General features: G+C 42.0%; 1 protein-coding gene across 3 annotated transcripts in view; it reads right to left on the bottom strand.

Annotated features, from left to right (window-relative positions):
- Nucleotides 1–11,985, bottom strand: part of traf7 (TNF receptor-associated factor 7) — a 60,394-nt gene extending 48,409 nt beyond the window's left edge. For 2 of the 3 annotated variants that reach the window (XM_060901297.1, XM_060901299.1), the window contains exon 1: nucleotides 11,777–11,985. The gene's annotated coding sequence lies outside the window, so the exon portion shown is untranslated. The remainder of the gene's footprint in view (nucleotides 1–11,776) is intronic. The other variant, XM_060901298.1, reaches the window with a different exon arrangement.
- Nucleotides 11,986–15,965: the final 3,980 nt, after the last annotated feature.

Raw genomic sequence — 15,965 nt, 5'->3', positions numbered from 1 at the left:
CGGGGGGGCGGAGTTGTTAAGACCAACAACAATAACAAGACCGCGAAAGATCGCCATTTTTAAGCGACGAGAGGCAGCAGCTGTACAAACGCGAAGTCATCCATTATTATTGTTGTTGTTGTTGTTGCTTCTTCCGTGTTGTTTTTGCTTCAATATTCGCGCCAAGCTTTATGCAAACGTAGCGATGTAACTGACGTATACAGCGACGTAATGACATATACAGTGGCATAACTGACGTATACAGTGACGTAATGACGTGGCTCCGCTTAGCACCGCGAGCTATGGAAAAGCAAACTGGTTCTCAGCTGGCTCGCAAGTTGAACGAGTTGTGAACCAGCACCAGCACTGGCCCCGAACCAGCCCTGGAACTGATTTGGTGGAAAAGGGGTAATTGTAAACCACAGCGCTGGTGAATTCTCGATTCTGATTGGTCAGAGGGTGTTGATTAAAGGGGAACTGAAGGCAAAGTTTTTATTATCAAAATTCTATTTCTTATTTTATAAAATGTAGGAATGCATTTCTGACAGCTATTTTGTCACTGCCATAGCACGAGTGTTTGAAATATGCTATGTAATATATCGGTCCAGATGTCAAAGCAACGGCCGTAAATGAGATTCGTTGAGACCTGTGCGAGACATCGTAGGACGGAAGTAAAACGTACAGTGGAAATCAAAGTGACCAATGTTATCAAAAGACGCGTGCGCCCTCCTTCGAATGCTGATGTAATCAAGCCAGAAGTTTCCCCTGTGTCCGAAATCGCTCCCTATTCACTATATAGAGCACTATATAGTAGGGACGCCATTTTGTAGTGTTGTCCGCAACCATAGTGAGGATTATTACTAGGGGTCGACCGATAATCGGCCTGGCCGATATATCGGGCCGATATTCTGCATTTTTAGGGTTATCGGTATTGGCCATAATTTCCACCGATATGCCGATAACATGCCTTTTTGCAGCCATTTCGTTCCTAACGCGACTGTCACTGCATGTCCTTTCCTGCACTCGCCTCTCTGAGTTCAAGAACACGGTCCCGCCCACCACAACATCTGATTTGTTTGGCACAAGAGATATAGCCAATCGACACGCGCAGCTAAACACTCTGAACTGTTTCAAGGCGCCCGTATCAAGGTAAGGACACGCTGCTTTTGCCGCAATAAGTCACAAACACACAAATTGCAAAAGCACAACATCATTATATGTTTACATTCTTCATCTACTACTCGTTAAAATTGTCCATTTGCATCTGTGTAGCCAGGCAAACTTAGCTTACGGAAGGAAGCACTTGAATTAAGGCCAATTTATGCTGACAACCCAGTCCTCGCAGACGGTGTCGCAGACAGTGTCTGCGTAGCCCCCCCACCTTCGCAGACGCTCTGCGCACACCTCCCAAAAATTGTGACCACCGCAGAAGCCTCGCAGACAGCGCCGCAGACAAGAGGGCTCTGATTGGTCCACTCTACCCGCTGTACACGCACTTCCGCTTCCCTACTTTCCCGGTTTTTGTTTTCACGACCGGCATTTTTAAAAACACGAGCGAAGATGGAGCAGCACGAAGAGTGATTGATTGAGGAAGTGAGTACATCTATACGACTCCAGTTCTAGTCATTATAAAAAAAAAAGTTCTAGTCATTATAAGTAACCGGAGGATAAACACTCCACTAACCACACCCACCAACTACTCCTAGCGACTTCGCCCCCCCTTGCGTTGTGGCGGTGAATAACATCGCGCACGCCTATTACTCCCCGCTCAACAATAAATTACAACTGTCTGCGAAAAGCTATCTGCGAAAGCCTTGTCGCAAGAGCATGCAGAGGCCTTTAGCCTACAACCAACTAGTCTCGCTGAAACAGCATAACGTAGGCTGCAGTCATTTTTAAATCCCCGTCTGGAAACATTGTGAATGTGTCAGTAGTTCTACTCGAACAGTAGAATGACAGCCATACAGAGAGGCGGTCAAGGTAACTTTATAAAGCGCTGTTTGAACATTTAAACAAGCCAGGTGTGACTACACTGTAAAAAAGAATAGTTGAGAATACTTGAAATTTCAAGGCAACAGTCTGCATTAAGAATTTTATGTTTTGCCAACGATGTGCCCATGATAATCCAAACTATGATAACACTGTTATCTTTATTAAGAATTCTTAATTAAGTCAATTTTCAATTCCTCATTCTGCCAACATAGATTTCTCTTTTTGCTGAACAGTGGCATTCACAGTAGTACAAAAAGGCAATTGAGGTTCTCACAATTTTTTGGGGGGCTTTTTTCACCTTTATTTGGATAGGACAGTGTAGAGACAGGAAATGAACAGGAAAGAGAGAGATCAGGAAATGACCTCAGGTCAGAATCAAACCCAGGCCCCCAGATTTATGGTATGGCACCTTATCCACCTGAGCCACAACAACATGAGCTTCAACCGAAGAGAGAACCACATTGCCCAGCCCTTGCATTTGGGAGAGGAAACCACGTGTCTTGGTCATTCAGAGCATGCGCTGAATAAACACCTGTGATAATTATGTATTTTCAATTCAGATTATTCACTATTGTATATTTACACATCATTGAGGTGCACCCTATCAGTTTGATGTGGATTTTTCTTGATGTGGATAATTCTAAAAAATAGAATTATGCTTTGTTCAAGTAATTCCATATTCACAATTGAATGGACAAGAAAATATGAATAATTATTAACGAACAGAAAAATCCACATCAAACTGATAGGGTGCACCTCAATGATGTGTAAATATGCAATAGTGAATAATCTGAATTGAAAATACATAATTGCCACAGGTGTTTATTCAGCACATGCTCTTAATGACCAAGACACGGGGGTTTCCTCTCCCAAATGCAAGGGCTGGGCAATGTGGTTCTCTCTCTGGTTGAAGATCATGTTGTCGTGGCTCAGGTGGATAAGGCGCCATACCATAAGTCTGGGGACCTGGGTTCGATTCCGACCTGAGGTCATTTCCCTTTCTGGCTCTCTCTCCCGCTCATTTCCTGTCTCTACACTGTCCTATCCAAATAAAGGTAAAAAAAAAGCCCCCCCCCCCCCCCCCCCCCAAAATTGTGAGAACCTCAATTGCCTTTTTGTACTACTGTGAATGCCACTGTTCAGCAAAAAGAGAAATCTATGTTGGCAGAATGAGAAATTGAAAATTGACTTAATTAAGAATTCTTAATAAAGATAACAGTGTTATCATAGTTTGGATTATCATGAGCATACATCGTTGGCAAAACATAAAATTCTTAATGCAGACTGTTGCCTTGAAATTTCAAGTATTCTCGACTATTCTTTTTTTACAGTGTAGTATTTATAATTCTTGCGCAAGTGATTCTCCTCGCTAGCACTTCTGATTCGGAAAGCGATATACTCTTAAAGGAGCAGCCGCTCCTAATAGGGAGTGATAGCCGACTTTACTGCATGTTTGATTTTACTTTTTAAAAAATGCTGCAGGCAGCTCCCTACACTTGATTTGTTATTTAAAAACTACTTGAAGTTGGTAAGTCTTACTTAGTTCTTAGTGTAAAAGAATCCAGAGTGTAAAGAATTATTTTCCACTGAAAATGGTGAGCTGTAATATAGTAGGGAGTGATTTTATTTTTTTATTGGTGAATATTTATTTTATTATTATCTTATTTCTCATTTTATTCTAACTAATGTTTGACTTTATTGTACAAATGCTGCTGGCATCTCCCTGCACAAAATTTCATGTTCAATTTTACAATTAAACATACATTTCATGGATACGAAGGTCTTTGTCAGTGTGTGCTATGTTTAATTTCATGTGAATTATAATGTTTACATTTATCGGTTGCACATATCGGTTATCGGCATCCCAATTCCATAATAATCGGTATCGGTATCGGCCCTGAAAAAAACATATCGGTCGATCCCTAATTATTACACCCTATATAGTGCACTCAAAGTATCCCACAATGCATCACGAAAAATAGTGTACAACCGATGGTCATTAACCAAAGCAATATATCCCATCATGCATTGCGGTTGTGCTGAAAGAAATCAAATTAAGTCTCAAATTTGATTTAATAAAAGACAGCGGCAAAGAAGACAGTATTCAACCTTGATTTAAAAAAACTGAAAGATGCAGGTACTTTGTATTGATTAATGTGGGAAATACGCTCCGTATAATATGTATTTATCACAAAAATACATGCATGTATTTATTATTTTTAAATCCCACCAGCCGGCTGATCTGGCAAGTTTTAATTGTGCAACAGTAATGACGTAAAAAAAAAAGCGTCTTTTTTATTTAACCAATGGTTCGAAGTCGTATGGAATAATCTCCATCACTGATGAAGCTGGCAAATCTCGACATTAATCTAAATTGGAATGATATGGCGATCTGGCCGCTGCATAAACAGTTTTCAAAATGGCGGCGCTGACACTTCACGTTTGAAGTCTGGTGAAGATCGCGCGGATAAGCGACGCCTGCCGTGGACCAAACGAACTACATTCAACATGGCTAAAAAACGAAAAGTCCGACAAGTGTAACAATATGCCAGTACGAGTCACGATATAAGGTTTACCGAAAATGTAATTGAATAACACGTTAATTAAGAAATAAAGCAAGTTTAAAAATCCCCTTTAATTTTCTAGAACAGCAGCTCTGACAATGGTGCCAGCTGTAAGGTTTAAATTTTTTTTTTAAGAAGTCTCTTGTCTCCAAACGTTTGTTACAGTCTAAAGCTAGTATCTCACTGGCCTGTGACAGCTTGCGACAAATTGAGAACGTCATTCGCGAGAGAGTTTCAAAAGTGTCTTGAAACATTCGCGGGGCTTCTCAATTTCCTCGCATGAGTCGCAAAGCGTCATTCCTTCGTCGTTGAAATTTTTAACATGTTCAAAAAATTCGTGCGACAAAATTTCTCTTCGCGAACCCTTCTCAAGTCAGTTCCCGTGAGGCTTCCTCTACTTCCCTGCCTGCCGAGGGAAAGCCGGGCTGCAACAGCCTGCGACTAGTTGGAGACACAACAATTGCGGTAAAATATGCGAATATCAATTCAGTGTGATTCCAAGTGAAAATTGTCGCTAATTTGCATATTTTATTGCAATTGTGGTGTCTCCAACTAGTCGCGGGCTGTCGCAGCCCAGTGAGATACTACCCTAAGTGACAAACTGATGTGGTATAACAAGAAATAAGACACTTAACCTCCTAGGGCTTAGCGGTCACATGCGTGAACAGCACTTTTTAGAAATTCGGAACAAGAATCCACATATGTGGACATACTTTTTCTCTAAAAGTACATCTTATCAAAAGATGATGCTTAGTTTTTATTCTAATCAGGTTCTAATAAGCCCAAATAGCAAAGAGAAATAAAAAATGCATGTAAAAAAACAGCTTGGGCCTTAGGAGGTTAAAGTGCATATTCTGGACCAATATCGGGTTTTTTTATATGAAAGAATGTCCCTTTACACACTCATCCAGAAGGGTAATTTTGCACAAGGCCATCTGTCTACAGCAAAAATAAATAAAATCACAAAACGCATCTGGAAAAATCCCAAGGGAGTCTGGAGCCAGATTCGTGACGTTATCTGCGGAAGCGCCAGCAGGCTGCGCGAGCTTTGCATGGTTTCAGTGCACAGCCTGTGTAGACCAAGCGCTCCCATTTCTCTCTCATTGTCCGGTCTTTTGGAAAACGATGAGTACTAATCCCATCAAGACTGGGGCCCGTCCACACGAGTACGCGGCCTCACCCAATACGCTGTCGTTTTGAAAAAAATCTCTGTAAACACGGCGTCGTTTCCAGCAATATCTGCGTCCACACGGATTCACTGGAAACAACCCAAAACGCTGTAGTACATATGCCAGGCCTGTATGTGGCGCTGTGACACCGCCACACCAATACACTAAAACCGGAAGAGAAGCCATGGAGCATGCGTATAAAGAGCATGCGTATACGCTGTTTACAAACAAGCTCATAACACGAAAAGAGGACGATCATGGCCAGCGCAACTCTGAGAGGAAGAGGAGAGTCTTTTGTGTGGACCGACAATGAAGTGGAACTATATGGTAGAAGCCTGTAGTCCGCCATTGTTGTTGTTATGACGCGTCTAGCGGCAGAGGCTGAGGTTAAAGGTTAGAGAGGCGGGGCTTATACGTCATTGTTTCTGAAAAAATCCACATTCGCCGTCCAGATGACTCCGGGCTATCTGGCGTTTTAGGATTTTCCCACTCTGGGACCCGTTTTCAAAAAATACCGGTTTCACACCTCGAAAAAGCCAGATCCGTCTGGACGCGAGGCCGAAACGATAAAGTATTTATGCAGATTCGACAAAAACGTACTCGTGTGGAAGGCCCCTTGGTGTTGCTACACCCTCCTACGCTACATCTGTTAACCATTTTAATAATTACGTGATAACGTTGAAGAAATTTGCAGAAAACCACCAGGTCGTTTTCTCATAAACAAACCAGCGCTGACGTAGGATTCAGAGGGAGGCGTCCCGCAAGCGACGTCACGAAAATCAACGTTTCCCAGGAAATCCAAATGGCAAGTTTTTTCAGAGGTGGACCAATTCAACTCAAATGGCTTGATTTCAAATGAATTTTTCTGGTATTGCGCAAGGTAAAAAAATTGCGCAAAATGTGACAGATATTTGACCAAAGTTTAATATAAAACAGGAGAATTACATTGATCTCGCTCCTGAATTTACCCGTGATATGCACGGGTTGTACATAAGGGTTGTTTTACAATCAGGGTACAAAGTTTGTGTCACAGGGGTCCAAAATTCAAATGGATTCAAACTGGTTCTTGTACCAGTTTTTAAGTGGACAAGTTAAAGAACAGATTTCAGGTAATTTTTTGACGTGTGTATGGTAGTTTTGTGCAATCTGCTATAAGATAAAGAAGATTAAGTGTAGCTTTAAGCAGGGCTGAGAGAAACAAATGAAGTGATTCTCAGAGAGGACTTTTTTTTTTTGACAATTCAGAATCCACTACTTCCATACTGCTTTTAAATATAAGGCTGTAAGCTTTGTGTTAGTTGTCTCTAATATTTATGTCCCAATATCTTGACCACATTTTAGGATGAAAATAATCATTTTAGATATGTTATTTTATATTGAAAAATTAGCTGTCTCGGAGAGGACATTTTTTGGACACAATTCCATACTAATTTGATCAAAATAGTCTGAAAACTTACTGGCATTCAACATTAAAACTTAACTATGTTTCCAAGGATATGGAACCAAATATGTGTTTTATGGTATAAAGAATGATTTAAGTGCATCCCTTTTGGAGCTACCTGTGGTCAAAAAAGCACTTTTTCTAAATGACACGAGTAATTTTGCTAAATATGACATATATTGCCATACATTCACCAAAAATAACGTTTTCACCAAATTTTTTTTTGCATGGAAAATAGAGCTATCACAGGGCTACAATAAACAACCAAGTTTATTTAGTCAAGCCTTCTGATATTGAAGATAATAAGTGTTAAATGTGATTTTTAGCTTGCGTACCCTGATTGTGAAACTACCCATAATCAACATTTTGAAGTATTACAAAAGGGCCTGTCATTGATTACTTATACTCATACATTACTTGTATATCATACAGACTAGTTGTCAATTAAATCAAACTGATGTCAGGTTCCTCGAAGCTTTACAAAATGATATCAGTGTCTCTGGATATATATATATATATATATATATATATATATATATATATATATATATATATATATATATTAGTGCTGTCAAAGTTAACGCGATAATAACGCGTTAACGCGATCGCAATTTAACGCGATTAAAAAAAATAGTGCCGTTAATGCAAATTCTAATTTGGCCCTGCGAGTCACCCGTAGTTCCTGTTGAGGCTTGTCGCACGCTGCTTCAATAAGAGTACGTGTGAGTGATGGAGAAAGGCATAGACATATAAACATCCTCGCCGCCATATTGGATGGGGCAAAGTGGAGTTTCTTCAGCCTTCTCTGGTATAGCGTCTAGACAGTAGCCGAGAATAAAGATGCCTCATTCATGTGCTGCGTTTAACTGTACCAACAGGTTTACCGTCCAAACGAGATCACATGGGATTACCTTTCACAGGTGAGACTGGAAAAATACTTTTCAATACTGTTCCTTCAGTCTTCAGTTTCCCAGCTCATCTCCACCGGGTAGGTAGCCTAGTAAACTAGACCCAACCGCCTAGTGGCCAAAAATATTTTTTGCCTAGCGAATGGGTCTAGCCTCGCACCATATAAACAAAAACACCCCGGGCATCAAATCGTGCCCGCCAATCACAACGCAAGGTTTTTGTTTGGATTCTTTGGGCGGGCTTTTGCAGGAGTGACGACAAAGCTGCGCGACGCTGGAGAAAGCGCAACAGGAAAGATGGCTACCGCTAGTGAACAGCGCGCGTTTGACTCCGCTTTGGAATCAGTTTTAGAAGAATTAGACTTGGAGTTTTCAATTGAAACATGAGCAGGAAGAGGCTCTCCGCTCATTCCTTTTCAAGAAGGACGTTTTCGCTGTTTTGCCGACCGGCTATGGCAAAAGTCTGATCTACCAGCTGGCTCCGCTCGTAGCCAAAAGGATGGGCTAGTTTGTGCAGTACGAAGAATTAATAAACAGCTTTGAAACATTACTTTTTGATTGTTTCTTATTTTCCCGTTATTTTAAATTTAAGGGAAATTATTTCACCAAACACCACTAAATAAAAACTCTCAAAAACAGTTTAAGCAAACCCTTGAAAAACACTTGGAAAAAAATGTGTATGTGGTACAGACTCCAAACTTGTGGTCATTATCTCCAAACTTCTTAATATCTAGAACCTGTTTATTAATTAATACGCATTTTGAAAAATTATTTAATTTCAAGGCCTCCCCCACTGCTTTCTGTCGCTCTGACTACGCCACAGTCACTGTTGCGCTGATTGGTCAGAGTGTTGGCCTATACGCACAGAGACAGTTTGAAAGACAGCGGTTTGTTCCTCCTACCCGCTTCGGAAATGTCTACGGATCGAGGCCAGACTAAATATTCACATTTAGTCTGTCTTGCCAGGCCACCGGGTAGGTGTAGAGTTATAAGCAGTGAGAATTAGATAATACAGTGCCACACTATGATGAACGTTTTTGAATGTATGATGAATGTTTTTATTTTTGTTATCTGTTTTTTCTTCTTTTATGGCAAATACTTCTCTTCAAAAGAAACTAATGAAGAGTAAAATAAAACATTTTTTTATTTTCACAGTGATATGCACTTTATTTTTCATCCCTTGGTTTTCTCATCTAATATGGAAGTTATGGATGTCAGTGGCTGTGACAAGACGTGTTATGCTCTGCAATAAAAAAAAAAACATTGGTACAAAGCAAGCCCATTCACTTTTTATGCTGGTAAGAGAATTACAGTGGTTTTTCATGTGACAAAAATGTGCGATTAAATTGCGATTAATCGCGAGTTAGCTATGACAGTCGCGACATTAATCGCGATTAAATATTTTAATCGCTTGACAGCACTAATATATATATATATATATATATATATATATATATATATATATATATATATGAGTGATTCCACGCTTATGGGTACTGAAATGGGGACATGAACTTATTCACCTAAAACCATTTCTTTTTTTACCATCAGGTCACAAAACATGTAATCTTTAATGAATGATATGTTAAAAGTAGTGCTGTCAAAAATGTCGCGTTATTAACGCGTTAACTTGACTCAATTTTAACGGCGATAATTTTTTTATCGCGAGATTAACGCTCTGTGACATGATGCCACGCCCCGCACAGCCAGAGTCCTCTGCCCTCCCCCGAAGAGCCACGGCGGCTCCAGCCCCACTTTGCAGTGGCTGTGACAAGACGTGTTATGCTCTGCAATAAAAAAAAAAAAACATTGGTACAACCAGTGTTCGAACTATGCCGATATTTTCGGGGGGGGGGGGTCCCTTTTTTTTCCCTTGGGGGGGTGCTTGCGCTTGTCTCAGAGCGCGGCTCTCCATCGCGCGCTCACTTCGGATATGCAAATGCTTCCCGTTACACACGATTGCTATGTCAATAAACATCATTTTGCCAATATTTTAGAGACCCCCCAACATTTCCCAAATCATGTTTTCAAGGGATCTCATGTCTGTTTCAGGGGATCTCGGATCCCCCGAGTACCCCCGTAGTTCGAACGGTGAGCAAGCCCATTCACTTTTTTATGCTGATAAGAGAATTACAATGGTTTTCCATGTGACAAAAATGTGCGATTAAATTGCGATTAATCGCGAGTTAACTATGACAGTCGCGACATTATTCATTCATTCATTCATTATCTCTAGCCGCTTTATCCTTCTACAGGGTCGCAGGCAAGCTGGAGCCTATCCCAGCTGACTACGGGCGAAAGGCGGGGTACACCCTGGACAAGTCGCCAGCTCATCACAGGGCTGACACATAGACACAGACAACCATTCACACCTACGGTCAATTTAGAGTCACCAGTTAACCTAACCTGCATGTCTTTGGACTGTGGGGGAAACCGGAGCACCCGGAGGAAACCCACGCGGACACGGGGAGAACATGCAAACTCCACACAGAAAGGCCCTCGCCGGCCCCGGGGCTCGAACCCAGGACCGTCTTGCTGTGAGGCGACAGCGCTAACCACTACACCACCGTGCCGCCCCAGTCGCGACATTAATCGCGATTAAATATTTTAATCGCTTGACAGCACTAGTTAAAAGATAACTTTAATTTTCTGAGATGTAATAAAAACATATTTATATGCCAAAGTCAAGCCTATGAGTTCCAAAATGATGTCTGTTACATTACTTCTGTTACGATTGTCCATCTCGCGGCTGTTACAAATTAATTACAATCTAGCTCTATACCATGTTAATCTTATTGAAAGAACGTGTATGTTTATTCTACTACACATGTTTATTAATTATATTTGCTAAAACATCACCTTCCTATGTTTCAAAAAGTAATTCTACATTGTTAAAATTGAGAATATATATGTCCACAACACTTCTGTTACGTTCTGACTTTGGCATATAAATATGTTTTTATTACATCTCAGAAAATTAAAGTTATCTTTTAACATATCATTCATTAAAGATTACATGTTTTGTGACCTGATGGTAAAAAAAAAGAAATGGTTTGAGGTGAATTTTTAAAAATAAGTTCATGTCCCCATTTCAGTACCCATAAGCGTGGAATCACTCATATATATATATATATATATATATATATATATATATATATATATATTTTTTTTTTTTTTTTTTTTTTTTGACAAGACACACGACTGCATTATAACATATGTCTTTAGTGTAATGTGTAATCAGTGTCATGGACACAAACACTAAGTTTAAAATAATACTAAACACTTCCTCAAATTCCTTTTACGATTCATTTCATTCTCAATTTTAAATGTAATTTGCTTGTTTTTCTTTGTAAAACTGTGAAATAAATTCCCTCAAACCTACAGTTAGCTCTAAACACAACTTGTGCTGTGGTGGGGGAAAATAAATAAATAAAATACGAAAAGGCGCTAGCAGACGAAGCTAACACGCCAAATCAAAACAGGCCAAACGCAGGCTGTAAGTCGCGCACAACAAAAGCTAGTCAGACCAAAAAAGGTTCCGTTATAACGCTGTAATAAGCAGTAATAAACGCGTGAAACGCTTTTAAACCTCAGTCGTGCTTTCCAGAGACATGTCTTCCAAACTAAACACATTATATTTGTTGAAAACAGCTAGCGCGAGCGAGTTAGCTTAGCATAGCTGTCAGTGTTATTTCCCAAGCGCCTTCAGCTAAGCTAACTTACCAACTTGGTTTCGGCCACGTTTCGCCAAATCCTTCACTGTCCAAACATGCCAACAAAAATAATTCAAACAACACGCCTCAACTCTATTCTACTCCTTTCTCCAACATTCAAACATGTACCATCCACATTTCCCTCAGGATTCTTCACCAGTCCGCGAAAAGTCTGCTGCGAAAAATTTTCATCTTCTCCAAACGTTCACGCCCTCCTCCGACACGCGAAGACTTCTGGGAAATGCTGTGCACAAACGGCTCGAGAGGACTCGCACGTGACCGCTATGAGGCCATGAAACGACTACAAGTCTGAGTTCATAGGCGAAGGCCGTCATGAATATTTAAAACCTAGATGGCGTGATCATGAATATTCATAAGGCAGATGACGTATGAGGAATAGTCATAAACGGAAATTCCATGATTGCAGTGTAATCTGTAAAGCTGCTGTGGGTCTCTGTCCGCTTTCCTTTCCAGTTGTTTTTATGACCTCAGATGTGTAAAATGACATTTTTAGTGAAAGTCTGGACAGATGTGGGTGCTGTTTGATCATATCAGTGGCAATTATATTTACTCCAGTAAAACGTCACTCTTTGACAGATAGCAGATCTCAAATCTGAATATAATCTTTGGTATGATGAATACTTCATTCTTATCTTCATTTTTCACAACTTTACATATTTCATCCAGCTTCTCGGTCCATCAGAAGTTAACATACACTTTGTTATATTTGGTAGCATTACTTTTTATTTGGGCGGCACTGTCGCCTCACAGCAAGAAGGTCCTGGGTTCAAGCCCAGCAGCCGACGAGGGCCTTTCTGTGTGGCGTTTCCATGTTCTCCCCGTGTCCGCGGGGGTTTCCTCCAGGTGCTCCGGTTTCTCAAAGGCATGCAGGTTAGGTTAATTGGTGGCTCTAAATTGACCGTAGGTGTGAATGGTTGTCTATGCCTATTGCCGCTTTTCCACTACCAACGCGGCTGAGTTGGGCTGAGTCGAGCTGAGTGGGGCTGTTGGAGTTGCATTTCGACTACAACCGCGCTGAACCGTGCTGGCTGGAAGTGGGTGGACACATTGGGTGGAGTTAGCGAAAGTGGGTGGACGTCACGTGATGTCGTTAGGCGGCGCAAACAGTGACATCAGTGGCCTTTTAAGCGGTAGTCTCACGACCCGGATAGTAAACAATAAACATGGAGGACATGGAGTCGTTAGTGTTGCTGGTCTTGGTGCTGTGGCTTTTTGTCACCGACAACGCCAACAGATACTGGCAAGAGCATATAGATGAGGCGAGGCGCATAAGGCTTCAGAAATTCTCGTAATTCGTAATTCTTCTTCTTCCGGGTTTACGGTGTTTACAGATCCCAGCGTGCTCGCCGGGGCGTGTGTGGGCGTGTGAGGACACTCCTCCTCACCAATCAGTGCACAGGGGAGTGTCTCCTCACGCCCCTAGCCCCACTCGGCTCGGTTTGGCTCGCTTCAGCCCCACTCCAAAACCGTGCGAGTTTTGGGTGCTGAGCAGGGCTGAAGCGAGCTGAGTCGTGCTGTTCTGAGGTAGTCGAAACACGAGCTGTGTCGGGCTGAAGTGAGCTGAAGCGAGCTGAAGTGAGCTGAAAAAGGGTAGTGGAAAAGGGCCATATGTGTCAGCTCTGCGATGACCTGGCGACTTGTCCATAGTCAGCTTGTACCCCGCCTCTCGCCCATAGCCAGCTGGGATAGGCTCCAGCTTGCCTGCGACCCTGTAGGACAGGATAAGTGGCTACAGATAATGGATAGGTACTTTTTAATTGCTGGAACTTGAAGCGGGCCGCAACGTGGTGTAGTGGTTAGCACTGTCGCCTCACAGCAAGAAGGTCCTGGGTTCGAGCCCAGCAGCCGACGAGGGCCTTTCTGTGCGGAGTTTGCATGTTCTCCCCGTGTCTGCGTGGGTTTCCTCTGGGTGCTCCGGTTTCCCCAACAGTCCAAAGGTTAGGCTAATTGGTGGCTCTAAATTGACCATAGGTGTGAATGGTTGTTTGTCTCTGTGTCAGCTCTGCAATGACCTGGCAACTAGTCCAGGGTGTACCCCGCCTCTCGCCCATAGTCAGCTGGGATAGGCTCCAGCTTGCCCGCGACCCTGCACAGGATAAGCGGTTACGGATAATGGATGGATTTTATGCCACATAGGCCTCGGACTCAGACAGCTTGTGGCTGAAACTGGAATTGTCTGTTAGACCTGACTGAGTTGACAATATAATTCCAAATTCATTTGTATACGCGTATATATTTGTATTACAGATTTATTACAAAATGATTAATTTATTTACATCAAAGAGCCAAGTTTTTTGAGGCGAGTATGGTTATCAGCTAAAATCTTCCATGAATTGTTCACTACATTATCCATGTAGCTCCAATGCAAAACTAAAGAAGCAATATTCCAGAGGTGGACAAAGTACCCAAGTTTATTACTTAAGTCAAAGTACAGATCCCACTGGTCAAATGTTACTCTGATACAAGTGAAAGTTGTCCAGTCAAATTTTTACTTAAGTTAAAGTACTGAAGTACTTGCTTTTAAAAATACTTAAGTATTAAAAGTACATTTTCTGTCAATGCATCGTTGTATTATTGCCACAATGCTTACAAAACCTAATGCCACTATCAAGGACAGAAATGTGAATTCACAAAATGAACGCATGCTGTGCCATCATGGTGGTTTAACGTTAAGCTAGCTAGTCAGTGAAACTCCACCTGACATGCTAGCAAACTCTTTTCAAACTCGAAGTCATATCGGGTAGCTAACGCTACTAGAAAAGAAAGATTTCTGCATTCTGTTTATTTGGCAAGATTATGCTAAAACATTTCTGAAAGGACTTCAGATAAGTTAACGTTATTCATGTTAGCGTAACTCCGTTTTTACATGCTAACTAACAGTGTCCAAATTAACTAGCTATGTGTTAACGTTAGCCGTGGACAAGGCTACAGCAACTTGGCGGGCAAATCCATAGAAAGTCATTTGACTAACCAGACTGCATAGCTATTGCAACGTTATCGCTAGGTCTAAAAGCACAGACAACTTCGTTTCAAGCTTTCTCTTGGAATAAAACGTTTATATACCTCAATATGCTTCCGCAGGTTGGACGGTGTGTTTTTGTAGGCCGTGATGTGGTTCGTTTTCAGCAAACAAAGCAAACATTTAAAACAAAATAAATCTTTAATCCGGGCGGCACGGTGGTGTACTGGTTAGCACTGTCGCCTCACAGCAAGAAGGTCCGGGTTCGAGCCCCGTGGCCGGTGAGAGCCTTTCTGTGTGGAGTTTGCATGTTCTCCCCGTGTCCACATGGGTTTCCTCGGGGTGCTCCGGTTTCCCCCACAGTCCAAAGACATGCAGGTTAGGTTAACTGGTGACTCTAAATTGAGCGTAGGTGTGAATGTGAGTGTGAATGGTTGTCTGTGTCTATGTGTCAGCCCTGTGATGGCCTGGCGACTTGTCCAGGGTGTACCCCGCCTCTCACCCGTAGTCAGCTGGGATAGGCTCCAGCTTGCCTGCGCGACCCTGTAGAACAGGATAAAGTGGCTAGAGATAATGAGATGAGATGAGATGGGTTCTAGGTATGGCCTTGGGTGTGTGCATTCCACAGAAGAACCGCCTCCTTCCATTCTGCCATCAACTGATCGTGTTCAAATAACGCTGCTGAAAAATCATTGAAGTTGATTTTATACAGTCTATGGATGTGACATGACCCTAGTGATTACTGATAGGCTGTCTCATACCCCTTTTCCACCAAATCAGTTCCAGGGCTGGTTCGGGGCCAGTGCTTAGTTTGGAACCGGGTTTTCTGTTTCCACTGACAAAGAACTGGCTCTGGGCCAGAAAAACCGGTTCCAGGGTAGCACCAGCTCTTTGCTGGGCTAGAGGAAAGAACTACTTACGTCAGTGGGGGGGGGGGGGGGGGGGGGCGCGGAGTTGTTAAGACCAACAACAATAGCAAGACCGCGAGAGGGCGCCATTTTTAAATGAGCAGTAAAGCAGCAGTCATCCATTATTGTTGTTGCTGCTTCTTCTTCTTCTTCTTCTCCGTGTTGTTGTTGCTTCGATGTTCGCATCAAGGTTTATGCAAACGCGTAACTGACGTATACAGTGATGTAATGACGTGGCTCCCCTTAGCACCCCGAGCTATGGAAAAGCAAACTGGTTCTCAGCTGGTTCACAAGTTGAACGAGTTGTGAAC

Source organism: Neoarius graeffei, chromosome 20, assembly GCF_027579695.1.
Source record: "Neoarius graeffei isolate fNeoGra1 chromosome 20, fNeoGra1.pri, whole genome shotgun sequence".
NCBI classification, from domain to species: domain Eukaryota; kingdom Metazoa; phylum Chordata; class Actinopteri; order Siluriformes; family Ariidae; genus Neoarius; species Neoarius graeffei.
The sequence above is the reverse complement of the archived record's forward strand: the minus strand, read 5'-3'. Positions and strand labels throughout refer to the sequence as shown.